This window comes from Carassius carassius, chromosome 34, assembly GCF_963082965.1.
Source record: "Carassius carassius chromosome 34, fCarCar2.1, whole genome shotgun sequence".
NCBI lineage: Eukaryota > Metazoa > Chordata > Actinopteri > Cypriniformes > Cyprinidae > Carassius > Carassius carassius.
Window position 1 is genome coordinate 22,405,758 of NC_081788.1, and position 6,506 is coordinate 22,412,263.

Below are 6,506 nucleotides of genomic sequence, written 5' to 3' on the forward strand. Positions count from 1 at the left end.
TAGTTTTTTTTATCCATAGTAATTGGGACACTGTGACCTATTTTAAAAAATTGCATGTACAATACCAACTAATAATCAACAGTTCCACAATAACTTCAATAACAAACAGGCAGGCAAATAGGCCTATTTTTAACAAATAATTAATTCATTTTCACACTTTACATATTTTAAAAATAATTCTACTCATTTTAAAAATGAAATTTTGCTTATAATTTCAAGTAAGTAAGTACGCTTTATTTCTATAGCACTTTTCTTTCAAAAGATTGTGAAAGCTTCTAAACAGAGACAGTCTCTAAGCAGGAGTCCACTGTATTTTCGCACGAGGAGTGTTGAGACGCGATGCCATGGAGACATAATCCCCCTCGCCAGAGCTCAAGTGTTTACTTTCTCCCCGCAGATAAAACAGTGTAAACAGCAGTGTCGGATTGACAGTGTGCCTTCATTTAACGGAGAAACCGAGCACTCCATGTTCATAATGCACATTTGATGAGGTGCACGATAACACAGACTCTTCTCTCGGTTTGTTTAATATTTACATAGAAAGTGTTTTAATACATTTTAGATAAATTCCTCTGCTCGGGGGGTTTTTCTTCAACTCAAGTTTTTATTTAGTTCAGTGTTTTTATTTTACTTTACAGTCCATATAATTATTAACTTTTCGATTGGCGTTCACTGCAAATCGAATACAAATGTTAATAAATAGTAGGAATAATATTTAGGCTAAATTATAAACTATACATTTATGTTTTATCCTAAATTAAATCAAACGACTTACTACAAAATTATTTTTAAAGTAAATATATTTCACCTAAATAAAAAAGCGCCTATACATTCAAAACTTTTTTTTTTTTTTTTTGCTGCAAACATTTAACAAAAAAGCGTTGTATTTTGAAACGGAAAAATATGTTATTTGCCAGATTTGTTTGTGTGTGTAGGCTACCAAACTAGCAGGTTTATTTTTCTATTTTTACTTACATTGCACAAGGACAACTGAGATGCCTGTTAGTCTTTTTAATTATACATTTACTATTATTCAGAAAGATAAGAACAGACAGGACTGTGGGAATGTGTCTGTATATATATATATATATATATATATATATATATATATATATATATATATATATATATATATATATATATATATAACAAACAACTCTGTATCTTTGTGAGGACATACACTGACACAATGCAATCTCTAGCTCCTTACCCTAAACCTACCCTTTACCCAATTAACCTGACCCCTAAAACAAAGTCTTGATCCTCAATGAGGCCTTTAAAGTGGTCTCAGAAAGTGAGGACTGGCCAAAATGTCCTCACTTTACAAGATTTTCATCACTCTGATGGTCTAAAACTTAAACTGGCACTCACAAAGATAGCTGGACAAGTGAGTGAATATATACATTTAGGCTACTTCTAAAATGTAAAAGTTTATTATTTTCAAAATTATGGAAAAAAGATAGACAATCGACTATTGACACTAATCTTTAAACAGATTGTTTTACGATTTGACATTATTGACTGCCGTTTAGACAAAATAGCTGTTAAAGAGTTGATTACGGAATTTTTGGAGACTTTTTTTTTGCAGACAAATGTATTTTTTATTTACAAGTAAATACATATTTGCCAAAATAAGTAACATTTTCATATATATATATATATGTAGTTTTGTCGTTGCATAGGCCTACTATATAAAATGAAAAGGGTTTTAAGAATATTACTAGAATAATTCCAAACTAGAATACAATTAATACGAATGAATAATTGAAAGAGTTATTAAAAAACACCAGTACAAATAACACTACTGAAAAACTTAATTATGAAATTCCCGTTTTGAAATAGTTTCAGAATTTGGCCATCATGTTACAATTCTGACCTTCAATGCGAGAGTTTGTCGCCCTCTTGTGGTAGAATGTGGAAATTAACGGAGACGGTCAGTGGACACATCGAGCAAATTTTTTCTTTGATTATATCGCCACCTTGCGTTGAAATGTATGAAGAACAGACACAGAGGTAACCAACAGAGGAAAAGGGCTGATCTTTTTGGCTAGAGACACCAGTTGTGCAGCTCAAAACGGTTAGCTACCGACTGTAATAAACATGGCGCTTTAAGATTCATTTTATTATCAATATAAACCATTTGAAGTACATCAGTTCTCATTTAAGGCAAATCAAAGCCATGTCCGGTTTATAATCACCCTGGCAGGATTGAAACCATTATTATTAGCGTGGAAACTAATTAATTCGCGAAGATAAAGTTTACATGTTATAAGATTTATTAACTAGGGGAGAGCGGGGGCGAAAGTAACGTGGGACGAAAGTAACAAAGCGATTTTCTCCGAGCCTCTTTCTGCATTTGCATTCCCAGCTATGACAGCATATTCAGCATGCAGTCCTTGATGGAGCTGAGAAATATCACGTGATTTCCTCATCGTTTCCCAAAGTTAGGTCCGTAAAACTGTTTTCGAGTACAAAGACTAAATTATTGAAGCGGTAATTTTTTTAAATTAGTCGTGTTGTTTTTCTTGTTTCATGTGTCACAGTAATGATCAATCTACAGGTTATTTAGTGCTTTAACACATCCTAAAGTTTGCATTTTCAGATTTTTTTAGTATAAAATTAAATTGAGTTTAAATGTCAGGAGTTCCTGTTGGGACGAAAGTAACAATTGTTACTTTTGTCCCGCTACAGTGACAAAAAGTATTTATTTTGTTCCAGTGCATGCTATATTGTGACTTTCTGCATCTTGCATCATTTCTTACAAATGTTTATGTCATATTATACCAAAAAAACATGTCTGAGTGAGGGTCAGAAAGACAGACAGAGGTCTGGTTTTATCCAGATGTTTTTGAGAGGACGTTTCTGGACATAGAGGAACATCAATCTCTGGGCAGCTGCTACGTCGCATTAAATTTAGGTTTTAGCCATATCTTAGCCTTTACACCTCCACCTGTGAATTTGCAGTGTTTCCAGATGTTTTAATGCACATTTTCAATTTATGCATAAAAACAACTGGATGGAAACATAAATAGGCCTACTGTTACATTGTTTACAGTGTTTTTTTATTATGCTAATGTAATTACATTTTTATATTGTACATTCTGTTGAATTTTTAAAAAAAATAAAAATACATTGAAATTGACAATAAAAAAAATACATTCAGGTTTTGAGACATCTGATGAGACTTAAATTTAAAATGAAAATATGAAGATGTTATTTAATATTTTTTTTGCAAAGATAAAGGACAAAATATGCTTGCAGTTACATATTAACAAGGCCACAATCAGGTATACTTAAGAAAAATAAGAGTAACAGAAAAAAATCTAGCTTATATTGTTGTTACTTTCGTCCCAACCGATGGGGTCGAAAGTAACAATGTGCAACTTATGTTCAAAGTGAAATTATACTGAAGTCTTTCTGCATTTCTACAAAATACCACCTGGTATTGATAGACCACACTTCTGAGTTACGGGCCACAGCAGAAATATATCTCTGTCTACAACATGATCTTTTCAAAATGATGTTTTTCTGAAAAATGGTACTTTCGCCCCTGCTCTCCCCTAATTAAATAATTTTAGTTTAGTTTTGTTTTAAATGATCAATTTCTCTTTTGGGGGGGGGTGTGAAAGTGACGGGTTTAAATGTAGAGATGGAATATATGAGATATAATATTGTTATTAACGTAATAATATATTGGCTATACTTTTAATTTTTTAATAATTTATATTTGTTATTGTTTATATAATAACATTGTGCACATACAGTTTCATTTATAGGTGCTTTTTTATTTGTGTCAGATATGAATTTGAAATTCATTTGAAAATGTGGATACCAACAGCAATGATAAATATAATGATGCTTATAATATAGACAATAAGAGTTTAACAATATAGGCTACATGGCAAACCATCCATCCATCCATCCATCCATCCATCTTCTTCCGCTTATCCGGGGCCGGGTCGCGGGGGCAGCAGTCTAAGCAGAGAACCCCAGACTTCCCTCTCCCTAGACACTTCCTCCAGCTCTTCTGGGGGGACACCGAGGCGTTCCCAGGCCAGCCGGGAGACATAGTCTCTCCAGCGTGTCCTAGGTCTTCCCCGGGGTCTCCTCCCAGTGGGACGCGCCCGGAACACCTTCCCGGGAAGGCGTCCAGGAGGCATCCGGAACAGATGCCCGAGCCACCTCAGCTGACCCCTTTCGATGTGGAGGAGCAGCGGCTCTACTCTGAGCTCCTCCCGGGTGACTGAGCTTCTCACCCTATCTCTAAGGGATCGCCCAGCCACCCTGCGGAGAAAGCTCATTTCGGCCGCCTGTATCCGGGATCTTGTCCTTTCGGTCATGACCCAAAGCTCATGACCATAGGTGAGAGTAGGAACGTAGATTGACCGGTAAATCGAGAGCTTCGCCTTGCGGCTCAGCTCTTTCTTCACCACGACAGACCGGTACATCGACCGCATTACTGCAGAAGCTGCACCGATCCGTCTGTCAATCTCCCGTTCCATCCTTCCCTCACTCGTGAACAAGACCCCAAGATACTTAAACTCCTCCACTTGAGGCAGGAACTCTCCATCAACCTGAAGTGGGCAAGCCACCCTTTTCCGACTGAGGACCATGGCCTCGGATTTGGAGGTGCTGATTCTCATCCCAGCCGCTTCACACTCGGCTGCAAACCGTCCCAGTGCATGCTGAAGGTCCTGGCTTGATGTCCTGGCCAGGACCTTCAGCATAAATGGCAAACCAGTAAGTACAATACAACATTTGCTTTCTATATGTATTACTACAATGTGGTTAAACCTATAAAGCCATGTAAACTATATAAAACTTTTTATTGAACCTTTAAACTAAAGAAAAAAAAAAGTATTTGAGCATATACAGTCGTGGCCAAAAGTTTTGAGAATTACATAAATATTAGTTTTCAACGTCTAATTTACGGCGTCTGTTTGATATCTTATACACTGACAGGAAAATTCACAACGATCTAGCCATACTGACTCTCGATGCTGAGAAGGCGTTTGATCAGATAGAGTGGGAATATCTGTTCGAAGTACTTAAACGACTTAATTTAGGTGAGAGGTTCATTAAATGGATAAGACTTTTATATACAAATCCTAAAGCACAAATTCATACAAATCGCAATTTATCTTCCTCATTTCATCTGTTCAGAGGAACACGGCAAGGATGCCCCCTGTCAGCACTAATTTTCGCTCTTGCTATTGAACCACTTGCACAAAGTATCCGTTTAGACCCCCAAATATATGGTTATCAGACAAAGACCACAACAAATAAAATTTCGCTATATGCAGATGATATTATGTTATATGTGACCAAACCTCTCCTCTCTATTCCATCCATTCTTGAAAAAATTGAAATGTTTGGGAAATTTTCAGGATATCGGATAAATTGGACAAAGAGTTTATTAATGCCAGTTCATGACATTCCTCAAACAACGTTGGCAAGGTTCCCCTTTAAGGTTACCAATGACAAATTCACATATTTGGGTATAGAGGTTACAAAGAAACTTTCCTCTCTCATGCAATCTAATTTTCCACCTTTATTGGATAAACTTAAAAATAAAATTCAGTTTTGGAAAACCTTGCCAATATCACTAATTGGGAGGATAAATGTCATAAAGATGATCTTTTTACCAAAAATACTATACTTGTTTCAAAATATTCCTGTTTTCTTAACAAAATCCTTTTTCAAGAAAATTGATTCAATTATTCAACCCTTTCTATGGGATTATAAAACTCCAAGAATTAACAAAAAACATTTAACCAAATCTAAAATGAACGGAGGTCTATCCCTCCCAAATTTTATGATGTATTATTGGGCGTGTGCCTTTAAAAATATTAACTCCCTCAACATCACTTCTAACACACTCCCCACTTGGTTAGCTATTGAAGTGGAAGACTGCGATCCATATTTACCTGCAGCCCTAGTACTTTCACCATTACCACTTGACAAAGCAAAGGACGTTCAAAATCCGATCATACATAATTTGTTTCGTATATGGAAGCAAATTAAATCACACTTTACCCACAAAACGTTGCCTCTTTCATTACCAATTGCTAAAAATCCATCCTTTGCCCCTTCTAATTTAGATCTGACGTTACTAATTGGAGGAAATTAGGACTATGTTGTATCCGTGACCTGTATACTGAGGGTAAATTTGCTTCCTTTGCATAATTACAAACAAAGTTCAAACTACATAACAATAATTTCTTTAGATATCTACAGGTTAGAGATTACATCCGAAAATTCATGCCAGGTTTCGAGACACAACCACAATCTATGCTTGATGAATGTTTCACTATACCCCCATATAAAGATAAATTTATCTCTAATATATATAACAAATTACAAACAATATCTTCCCCCTCATCCAAGAAATATAAGGATAGTTGGGAGAAGGACATGGGTACCCATATTCCTGATGACATCTGGGAAGAATCTCTGGAATACATACACTCCTGCTCCTATAATACGAGACATCGTCTTATACAATT